This window comes from Hakea prostrata, chromosome 8 (assembly GCF_041222555.1).
Source record: "Hakea prostrata isolate BN-2017 chromosome 8, UWA_Hpros_2, whole genome shotgun sequence".
Lineage (NCBI taxonomy): Eukaryota > Viridiplantae > Streptophyta > Magnoliopsida > Proteales > Proteaceae > Hakea > Hakea prostrata.
This window is the reverse complement of record NC_142607.1, coordinates 3,715,039-3,726,338: the sequence shown is the minus strand read 5'-3', so window position 1 is coordinate 3,726,338 and position 11,300 is coordinate 3,715,039. Positions and strand designations below refer to the sequence as shown.

The following is an 11,300-nucleotide window of genomic DNA, read 5'->3' as shown; positions in this document are numbered from 1 at the left end:
ACTGATTACCGGTTTCCAAATCAGCAAAAAATGTTGGATACTTTATTCTATCCAGATATTATCCCGACAAACAATTATCCGAACCCGATTGCTTAGTGGACATATACAGATATTTTCCGGTAAGAAAAATTCTGGTTACGGACATCTTTAAACGAATACGATTGTGAATCGGAGGTGGATTTCGACTATCCATTTACAAGTCTACACCCAAAACAAATACAAATGTGAATCGAAGGCGAATTTCGACTATCTATTTACAGGTCTACAGCCAACATGATCGAGCTCCCTTGATGCTATAGACAGGACACCACCGTCGGACAAATCTGAGTTCACCATCTTCCGTGCCAATGCAGAGACAATAACGTAAGGGCCTCACTCACAGCCAAAGCCTCCCCCACAATGACACTAGCAAACAGTCATGGAAGCGACACAGCAGCACCAACATGCAGTCCCTCATTTAGAATCACAAAATCCAACCCACCATCACCAGTAGATGGATCCAAGCTTGGGGTGTTCACGAATCTCCTTCAGAAGTTGCTTCTAAAAGAATTACTCTTATAAATTGCTAGGGTCCTTATTTCCCTCTTGGGTAGGGATCGTTAGATGCCATTGCTTCATAAAAGACCTTCATGAAGAGAAATCCTAGATGTTAGAGCCTGTCAAGAGACTTTAGAGATTCACAAACACAGATTTATACCCATTTAGTTGTGTGAATTTCTGGACTCAAGAAATCTAGGGATTTATCTTTTTACGCTAAAAACGTGAATCTTTAGATTTATGGGCATATGAGGCTCCACTAGAAAAATGTTAAACATTTGAACCATGACTCCATAGATTTGAAATTTCTAGATTTTTTAAATCTCTAGACTCAAATAACCAAATAGGCTTCACAAAACGGGTATTTCTAGACTCCCTTCTCCTAATCGACAGCCTGAACCCACGATGACAAACATTCCAACTGGGGAAAAATTTAAAAAAATTTGAGGCTTATTGAAGAACACAAGCGCTTTTGCACCATACACATCTCGTTTTCCATCAATAGCATGTTTAACCTGAAGAAAGTCATAAATATGTAACATTGACAATGCTACAGAAATCATAGAAGATACATACCTACACACAAACCACTTTAAAGAGGAGTTTCAGCTATAATATTTTTTTACTTCACATTATTAGTATCTTCCACAAACAAGCAGCGTGAACAATTTACCATGTTGCTTCTCCTTTGCATGGACTGATAATTTTCCCATCTTTAAGAAGAATGCTTTCCAAATTTGATTATCTGAAAGTTATCAAAGAATTTCCTCAGCTGAAAACAGCATAAGCAGAACACTAGTTTCCTGTGATCACTTTGTGGCAACCGATAAGAACAGCAGATATTCCATATTCAAATATAACACGGGATCACCACCCAGGGAAAAAGATGATTCTTCTTTTTGGGTGTATGTTTTTTTTGGGCCCCCCGCGGGTGTGTGTGTAGAGGAACTATAAGCAACCGTAGAAGGATGCCTGTAGAAGAGCATCAGTGAGTAAACTGAAAAAAAAAAAGACGAACAGCCCCCTATACAACACAACAGAAATCACTCCAACCACAGAGAAGTAATGGTTGAATAAATAAAGGAAATAATAAACAGAAACATCTTTGACAGAGCAAGAAATTCCTAACATACTGATCTATATTCCAAGCTCTACAAGCTTAATATAAACATATGAAGATTTGTACCATAATTAACAGATTTATTTATAGCAGAATCTTGTTTGAAAGAATCATCTTATAAAGATGCAATGCAGGTTTTCCTTTTGTACTGAGAATGCTGAGTTGGTAAAATATCAGAGCTGGACACAGGATCTTCCTTCTTAACTCGGCTTAACTTCTTCCTCTTCTCCTTCACCAATGGCTGTGGCCTGGATGGGCAAAGGTTTTGGCAAATGCCTTTGTAATCTGATGTGCAATTAAAGAGGAACAAAAGAAAATCCTCAAGACAAGGCTGCGTTAGACACGCGGACTATTTAAGAGGAGATTCCTTATGTTTAGGGTTCAGCTAATGCAGCTTCGAAGAACATATGTGGATACCACTACACGGCCGTTAGGAAGACCTCACTAATGATTTGCTGTACCATGTCTGGGATTTGATATTCTTTCTCTGACCAAAGCCTTTCTTACCTCTACCAAGGAAGGCTGACAGGATGCTTACCTATGCTGGTTCTCCTTAATAATCACATATCGAATAATTATACTACAAATTTGTTGTTTACATTGCAGATGCCAAAAGCAGAAACACATGAATGATGCTAGAGGGACCTTTGGTCAGCTATCTAGTGGATTCCTTTGCATTAGACTGCAAGGTATTCCCCTACTCCGCTGCCTTTCTCTAAGAAACTTTTGATCCCATTAGGGACAATACAAATGAGGGACAATCATCCATATGACAGATTCTACAGCTCCATATTTTCCTTGCTAGCATTAGAGAATTCATTTGCTGCAATAGGCAAAGGAATCATGTAATCCAATACCAAATGTGGCAAAATGCAGAAGCATCACAATCTTCTACAGGATTAAAAGTAATGATCATCCTTCCCTCCAGTGTCCTCCAACACCATGGCTAGCCTCCTTGGTGTGATGTTCCCATTGACCAGGTCTGCTGTCTACCCTTCACAAAGAAACTATTGCCTGGAGTGTGCTTTTTAGCCAGGCTCCCATGCCTTCGAGAGAGGTTTTCACTCCACTTAGTTGCTCCTTGCGTGATTGGGAACTCCAAGATTGCCCATTTTCCATCTGGCTTAATGGAAAATGATGCTAGAGTTTGAGTAACTACCTGGTTGGCCATCATATTGGCAACCGTCCCCATCCCACATTGTCAAACTCTTAAACCAATCAAGTGAACCACAGAGATTGTGGTGGAATTTAGACACACAGCTCTGGACAATGGATTCTTCATCTTTAAGTTTTCCGACAAACAAGACAAAACTAGTACTCTCAAGGGATGTTCATGGCAAGTTGGGCCTAAACCTATTTTTCTCATCACTACATCATCTCCAAACCCATTGAGAAGCTCTCAGTAGCATCCCTTTAAGGATCATGCTACTTCACCTTCCCCCTACATTTCTGGTGTTCTGATGGGCTGAGTACACTAGGTTCGTTGAAGTAGCCTTAGGTGGGTAGTAGACCAACTATGAGTCAATATCCAGGAATGAAGATGAACTAGCTTGGTTAAGTCAGAATTGGGTGTGCAGTCCACTTGAGGGCTAGGTTTGAAGAAGACATGTTGATGTAGAGTGGAACATATTTTGGAAATTACAATTAAATCAGGTTTCAGTTATGGAGGATTCATAGGACTGAAAGGGTAACTTCAGGCAATCAACTGGGTGGATGGGAATGAAATTTGCATAGAATCTCCCTTAGGGTAAGAGAAGATTCAATCAAAGTTTCAGCAAGTTTAACTATTAGAAGCGTCTGGGCAGAATTCTTGCAAAAAAAAAAAAAACAAAACAAAACAAAAAACCTTGTCTATTACCTTCTGGAAGCAAAAGAACACTCACAGGTATTTCAAAGCAGCAGCCTATGTGAACTTGAAACTCAAGGAAGAAAAGGAAAATTATAATTTTTTACAGTAGGATGGGGGCAGCCAAGAGAGTCAAGTCTAGATGTTGATGTGCTGTGGGGTGAATATGAATGCTTCCTAATGGTAAAATAATGTTGCAAAGGGTTTTTTTTTTTGGCTAAGGTTTGACGAACAGAAATAGGAAATTGGGGGACTAAGGGTTTGGGAAATTAAAGGATTAGAAGAAGACTTGGGGTCAGAAGAAGTAAACTTCCTATAGATTGAAGAACAGGATGAAGAAGACCTTGATCCACAGAATTCTCAGCAACTTGAATAATCTCTTGATGGAGGTCGAACCTGGTAGCTTGGGGGAAGAACCTTTTTTTTTTTTTTTTTTTTTTTTTTTTTGGGGGGGGGGGGGAGTTTGTGGTGCAAGAATTAAAAACCACTAATATGGTGGTGCAGCAATGCTCCAAAATGTTCATCAATTCATGGGCTCAGCTGAGCAATTTACATCTATATTTATAGCCACTAAGGTTGACATAGTCTTCAAATTTAAAACTACAACTCAAAAAGAAAATTAACAATCACAATAGAACCAGTAATACTTTTCAGGTGAACCATAACTAAAGACTAATTATTTTAACTATTGAGTATAAAAATACTAACTAAAGAATTAAAATATCCTAACCATGCCCATGATATCAATGCAGGTGTACAGAGGCTCTCTACGCCTAATGGTGTGGAATTGGGAAGGATCCCCACCTGCAACATTCAGTGTTAAGTAAGCATCTATACTCAGTTGAGAGAACCAAGAGGAAAGACAGACTTGCCATCACTCGTATATGTGGAGGTCTTTGCTGAAGATCCTCTTCCATCATCAGCCATTGTGTCTATATATAAGGAAAATTTATTTGAGCAAGATGTAATTCTTTATGTCTTCTTCCCTGATGTCCCATTCTCAAAGTGGATCGGCTATGATTCCAGCCTCAGCACTATAAGAGTGGCCACTGAATCTGATGTTACTGCTCCTAACTGCACCTCCAATCCAGTCAAGTCCCATGTCAATCATCGACTGTTTGAAACCCCTCACTCTATTTCCTTTGAACCCCTGCTACTGAAACATAACCACCAAGTACCACTCCCCCCCCCCAAAAAAAAAAAAAAAAGGCAAGGCCCAAGATCCCCTGGTTGTGGAAATTCTTACCAGAGTTGTTGCAATCGCCAGTGTGAAGCTCTAACAGGCTCTCCTACGGCTCACTACATTGTTGCTTCTTCAAGGCTGCTAGTTGGCAGCTCTTCTGTGACTTCTGGCTAGCAGCTCCAACTCTATTGTAATTAATAGAATGCTAGTGAATAACCCTACTTTGACAGTCAGTGCTCCCTGCTCCCTTCCCAAAATAGGACCCAAACCAATCACCATCACCATTCTACTGCTGCATCTCCAGTGCCACCCCCAATCCTTTGCTCCTCTGTCACTCCATTGCAGTCAAGGTGCACCTTGAAACCTTCCTTGAGTGTTTCCATCTCCAGAAATCAACTAGTTCCCCCCGTCATCTTTCTTCAAGTGGGCCCTTCAAGTTGGTCCCTTTGTCAGGGTTGAAGGGTCTAACCAAACAAACTGATCAAATCTTGACTCTCATTGTCCTTATTCTCCCCAATGGTCTTACCCCACTCCCTTTGGCCCACTAAGTGCTCATCCCTCTATCCCAGTTGAGCCCTTTCCCCAGCCTACACTTGCCTCTCCACTCCTGAGCAAATTTACTTCGTGACCATCTATTCCTCCCTTCCTGGGCTGGACAAAAATACGCCCAACCTCCTGCTAGGCACCCCCTTAGTGAATGAGGAATTGGAGAAGATCCCATGGATGCATACAAATGGTGGAGGTATAAAACCTACAAAGAAATAGGTGTTGCAGTAGCAGCAGTTCTTGTAGATTTTTCTGGTCAAGCAACAAGTTGAGTCCACAAGATCAGTTTAAATTTAGAATTGTAGTACATGATTAGTAGCAATTCTGGTTGTTGCAGAGCATCAACAAAAGTAAGTAAGATAATTATTCAACTTTTACTTTGATTTCTAGATGAAGGAATATATTTCTAATTAATCAGATATTCATGAGTAGACAATTACTTTGAACCATGTGGTCTTAGCTGATTATCACCTCTCTTTTTTTAAGGCTCTATCCAGAAAGAGTTGCATTTGCATCAGGATTAGTTAGTCAGGAGTTGGTCCTCATTAGCAGGGCTTGTAAGAGTTGGTGTTACAAGGTTTAAACTCATAAATTCAAGGGTTGACTAATCCAAACACAGTTCAAGTTGAAAGTGGTCATGTTTTCATAAAGCCAATAATCATATTCATTTGCAGGATAGATCCATGGAGGATCATCTGGCCAGTTAGCATTATTTGATTAAGCGCAGACGGAATCAATATTGTTTGGAAGTGATCAAAACTGATTCCAACCCTTTGAAGTCGCAAATTGCAAAAAGCCTTTAGTTGATTAGTGAGTAAAATTTTCAACCCGATTGCTCATCTTCTGTGAGGATTTCTTGTCAGTAGATTCTTGGAATTTTCTTTTGGCCTGAAACTACTAGACCCAAACAACCACCTACCAGCACTCCTAATTCTCCCACTCTAACCCTTAGTCCTAATTCAGCATTGTTCCATACTCTCAAACCTTACATAGCCTTGATGAACCCCTAGGTTTACTTCAAGAATCACCCCATAAAATACTTGAATTTCAAGAAATTCAACACTCTGATAGCACTAAACCACAATGCAACTTAAACATCAAGAGAGATTCACTTCTCTCAACTGCATACCACATAATGGATACCTGTGGCATCTCGGTTTTAATTAAATTCTTCTTCAAAATCAACAACCCTAATCCCAATTTATTAAACCTGCATTTAAAATCTCAATGAAGATCAAGTATTCAACCCCCAAAAAAAAAATCACAACACAGAATTCTCCTTTTCTTTTGAGCAATTAAACCAACAAGAAACCACCCAAACACTCTAAATGCTACCTCTACCCTTCATAGATCCTAGATGAAGAGTGTAGGTCCCATATTCTACTCCGTCACAGCAAGGATCAGCCACAAATATTGAACAACCCCATCCCAAACAGAAAGAAACCACAAGATTGGCAAATAACGCACATGTTCAGTTTCTCATGAAGGGGAGAATGCTCCTAGAAAGATACTCTGCGCCCTGGGAGGCACTCTGACATTGTTTAGCTTCAGGTAATCACCGTAGCATGCAAGTTATCAGTGTCAAGGCTTTGGGTAATCACCATAGCATGCAAGTTATCAGTGTCAAAGATTTTAACCTCTGAACTCAGATGCAAAGAAACTAATGATTTAAACTCTCATACCTAAACTCTCTCCATTGGAAGTAATAAATATGATTAAGAAGTCACAGTTAAAATGCAAGCAAGCTACATCATGGGTGACTGTGATAGATTAATAGTGATGCATATAATTGATTCCTAATGGTGCCCTATCTGGTGAGCACATGCGCAATGGTATAGATCCAGCCTTCCACTGTAATGAATGATTCCAAACTTAAAGGACAGATCACCCTTGCTTAATCAGATGATATCTTCATTAATTACAGAGCTTATGCCTCCCAACCAATTTTCATCTTCACCACAGTTTGCACATAAATAAAGCATAAACTATAATGAGAAGAAATATCGGAAAATTTTCACTCATTCACATTGATGAAGGATCCAAAAGGGAAAAGGAGGAAGAAAAACTATAACAAGATATAAGTCCAAACCCCATCCATCCCCCTTTTTTGGAAAGACTGGTGATGAAAAACACTTGCAACAACATCAAGCAGGCCCTATCCGCAACTGCAGTTCAAGAGTCAGTAGCACAGAACGAATAAACTGAGGATTTTTTACTAGCCCCTCTTGTTATACAAAAGAATGGCCAACTAATTACTTGAGAAAAAATATGTAATCAGTTTGAACAACAAATTCAGAAACCCGGACAAGATTCACACTCAAGAAGGATCTATAAACATGTACATAATTATTACATATAGAAGGAGTATGTCTACACATCCTGAAAATCTGTAGTCATACAAATTGGAACAACAAAACCAAACAACACATCATAAAGCTATAATTCAGAAAGGTAACCTGAATTTTCAAAACCTGATAAAAGCAGATTGCTTACCTACTCCATCTGCTACGTACTTATTTTTCTCCTTAGATTGTGGATTACTAAAGGAGATCCCTCAAATAGATCTAAAAGGTACTCCTCCAAGTCGTCTGGAGTGTATTTTATGTATTTCCCAGCATGCCTTCCACTGTCTAGATGACTCCCAAACCTCCCCAAAAATGCACGGTATGCTGGAATGACTTTCTCTGATATTAAAATCCGAAGCTCCTCCCGTAGCTGAGGATCTGGGACCTTCCAGGCTGTCTGAGTCCTATAAATTTCTTCAAAACACAGGTTAAAATTCTTAAACCTTTCCTTCAGGGCAGGCTTGGATACATTACTAGAGCTTCCACCACCACCAAGTCCTTCATCCTTCAAACAAGACAATACTTTACTCCAAGAAGCTCTAAGGTAACCAGTGGAATACTGGCGTATCAGGCCGCGTCGCTTGCGGACCCATTGATCTCCCAAAAGTTTGCCAAGCTCAGAGTCTTTAACTTTTTGAACTATATAAAGAATATTATTCATCAAGAAAACATTTTGCATTGCACCATCCTCGTAGAGTTTTGACTTCTCATCAAGGTTTGATTCCAGACAGGAAATCAATGACAGCAAGCTGCGTCCCACTGGAGACATGTCGGCTGGTTGCAAATTGTTATCACCCCCTTCTACAACATCCACACTGTCGTCATCCAGAATTTGATTCAGTGAATCACTGTAGTCTACAAGAAGCTTCATATAGTTCATTACATATCGTGTCACCGGATGAATTTCACCCTGGTTTGATTTCTGTTTCCGAGAACCCTCACCCTGAACCGCATTCTGAAGCTCTGCAAATGCACCTTTTGCAGCCTCACCGAGCCCAGCCAGAACACCCTCTGCTTCACTGTAGATAAAATGTCCTGAATCATCAGAAAACAACTCCTGCAACTCTGGCAATGCAACAGATAAAGCTTCATACATGTCAAGTATCCGAGACAGCCTCTCCGGAGACCGCTGTCCAATTGCAATTGCTTCTCCAAAATTCAATAACTGCATCATACACCCCTTAGCACTCTCGGTGAAGCAAACGTCCCTGATCAACCCGGAGCCACCAAAAACTCGCTCACAAAGTCGCATTTCACCAGGAAAAACAAACCGAGTAACAGTTTTTACAGCCTGAATCCATTTCTTCATTTTCTCATCCAACGACCTCCAGTCGATCTTCTGTACTTCCTCAATGCTCAACTTCTCAATACCAAGACCACATAAAAAATCCTGTAGAAAATCCCTACGAACACTACTGTAAGCTTGACAACACTCCTTCTCATACCTCGACCTGATCATCCTGTCAGCGATCTCCCTGAGGTCGTCAATAGCCTCGGGGGTGATCAAATCCACAAAGAGATTGTCCCCAAAGCTCCCAACTCTCACCTCAGAGAAACTCTCGTGTTCTTCCTCAACGGTGCTCTCTGTATCGTCAATATCTCCATCATTCGTCGTCAAAGAAACGGATAATCTACGGATCAAAACGGAAAGCCGTCCGGCATCCAGAGGAACCGCGTTGCGTATAAGGATGTAACGAAACTCGTCCTCCAGCTTCGACATCGCCAACTGAAGAACGCTTTCAGCTCGGTCCATGACTCCACCATCGGAAGTAACCGTCGGATCCTCAGTCAACCCCAGGATATCATCAACAGCAGAGAGATACTCTGCTGCCTCATCAGGAGAATCCTCCCAAGGTGAACTGTGATGATGTGGGGTATCTGAAGCAGAGTCCCATCGACGAATTACCTTCTCCGCTGCTTCCAATCGTTCTTCAGTCTTGCTTAGACCTGTGCCACCACTCTTAGAAAGCAAATCGGTGATGGCAGAGAGACGATTATCAAAGCTGGAAAGGATAAAAATCATATCTTCCGTATCATCTTTCCGAGTACCCAAACTCTTCAATATATGCTGAGCCGCAGCCATGACTCTCTCATCTCCATCAGTGGTCGCTGCCATGAATCTCCCTCTTCTGATCGACAGGATTTCGTTTATTGGGCTCTCAACCTCTTCAAGGTTTGATTTGATAGACTAGGGTTTCGAAGAATGCAGGAAAATTAAATTGGGCAGATGAAGAAAGAAGCTGCTGACCTTGTCATTTATTATTATTTCTAAGACTCAGTCCACAACTCCACCATTTCTAAACTGAGATTGCCTTGCTTTCAAGTGATTGGAGAAGATTCGTAACGTACATCCAGACCTTTATAGCCAATCACGATTGTTCTTCCTCCTCTGCTTGAAGACTTCGAAGGTGAACCTTGAGTCTCGACTTCTACTTCTACCTGAAGCGAGGAATGTGAAAGGAGGGAAACATAAACGTAGAAGTAGATTCACTTTTCCAGTTTTACCTTCGGACAAGTTTTCTGCGCCAGCCCCTGATTTATCCTAAAATTAATAGCACTCCCTAATTTATTCAATTTATCCATCAGCCCCGTTATAGGATAAAAATATATCAAAAACACCTCTGTCATCAGCAAGCAAGTCACAATTAAATGTTGATGGAAGGAAGTTAAATATTTTAAAATGACAAAAATACCCTTGAACAAACTATCCAAGCTCTACTCATTTTTTCATTTCTCTATAATCTTTGCAACTTCTTCTATTCTTAATTATAAATTCTCACAAAGTTTGAGAGATATGCATCATTGATAGTATTTTCAAACTTAAAATGTAAGGGTAATATAAGAAATTGATAAGTAAAAATTAATTAAGACTAATAGTGTTAATAATAGGGATCTGTTGATAAATAATCAGGGGTGGTATTTATATTAGGAGATAAGTGAGAGGTGGTACTGAAAATTTACCTTATATTTGTTTAACAGTACAAATTGTCCACCCTTTAAGAGTCAATGAAGTGTCATCGTTTCAAATCCAAAATTAAAGGGAATTTTATCCAATCTATTTTCTTGTGAACGTGTGAAATGTGTCTTAACATTACATTAAAGGGTTGAGATTCATTTATAAGTCACATCAAAAAATTTAATTATAAATTAAAAAAAATTAATGTGACTTGTATCTTTTAACTTGATGTTAGGACACATGTCACACATCCAAAAAAAAATTAAATAATCCATTTCTTTGTCATACATGGACAGGATATTGGTCCAAAGTAAAGCCAAGGGCAAACGGTTTTGTCGGTCAACTTCTGGTCGGGTTGAATTGATATAAAATAAAACCCGGCTTGGTAAGGGAATGTTCGTCTTCAGTTTGGTTCAGTTTGGTTTGATTATTTTCTATAGACATTTGTGGGTCTACTGTCTGGGTAAATGTGGCTTATTTACCATGTAAGAATATTTCCTACGAAACTTTTACCCGAACAAAACTAATTCCCACGAAGAAAAAAAATGTTACAGTAAGAAACGAAATGATTATTTTTGTCTGCATCTACCAAATTGGATTTAAGGTAAATCAAGCTGCACTCCACACATTGCATCCATATAAAGAGATGGAATAATCACAAAGCCAAGGTGTGGTTTGGTATATGAACATCTCTTTCCTGTATCTCCTTCACAAAGAGTGCTCCTAGTTTATATGTACACAACATTTGATCAAAACTAAAAATTGTT

At 39.7% G+C, this 11,300-nt stretch overlaps 1 pseudogene across 2 annotated transcripts; it reads right to left on the bottom strand.

The window, feature by feature from the left end:
* Positions 1-707: 707 nt before the first annotated feature.
* LOC149006338 (exocyst complex component EXO70B1 pseudogene) lies at positions 708-10,030 on the bottom strand (annotated as a pseudogene). Of its 2 annotated transcripts, none has more exons than XR_016175087.1 (2): positions 7,726-10,030; positions 708-1,509 (listed from the first exon to the last, which is right to left on the bottom strand). The product of XR_016175087.1 is annotated as an exocyst complex component EXO70B1 pseudogene, transcript variant X1 (transcript). The 2 variants fall into 2 exon arrangements; XR_016175088.1 differs by having other exon boundaries at positions 712-1,282.
* Positions 10,031-11,300: the final 1,270 nt, after the last annotated feature.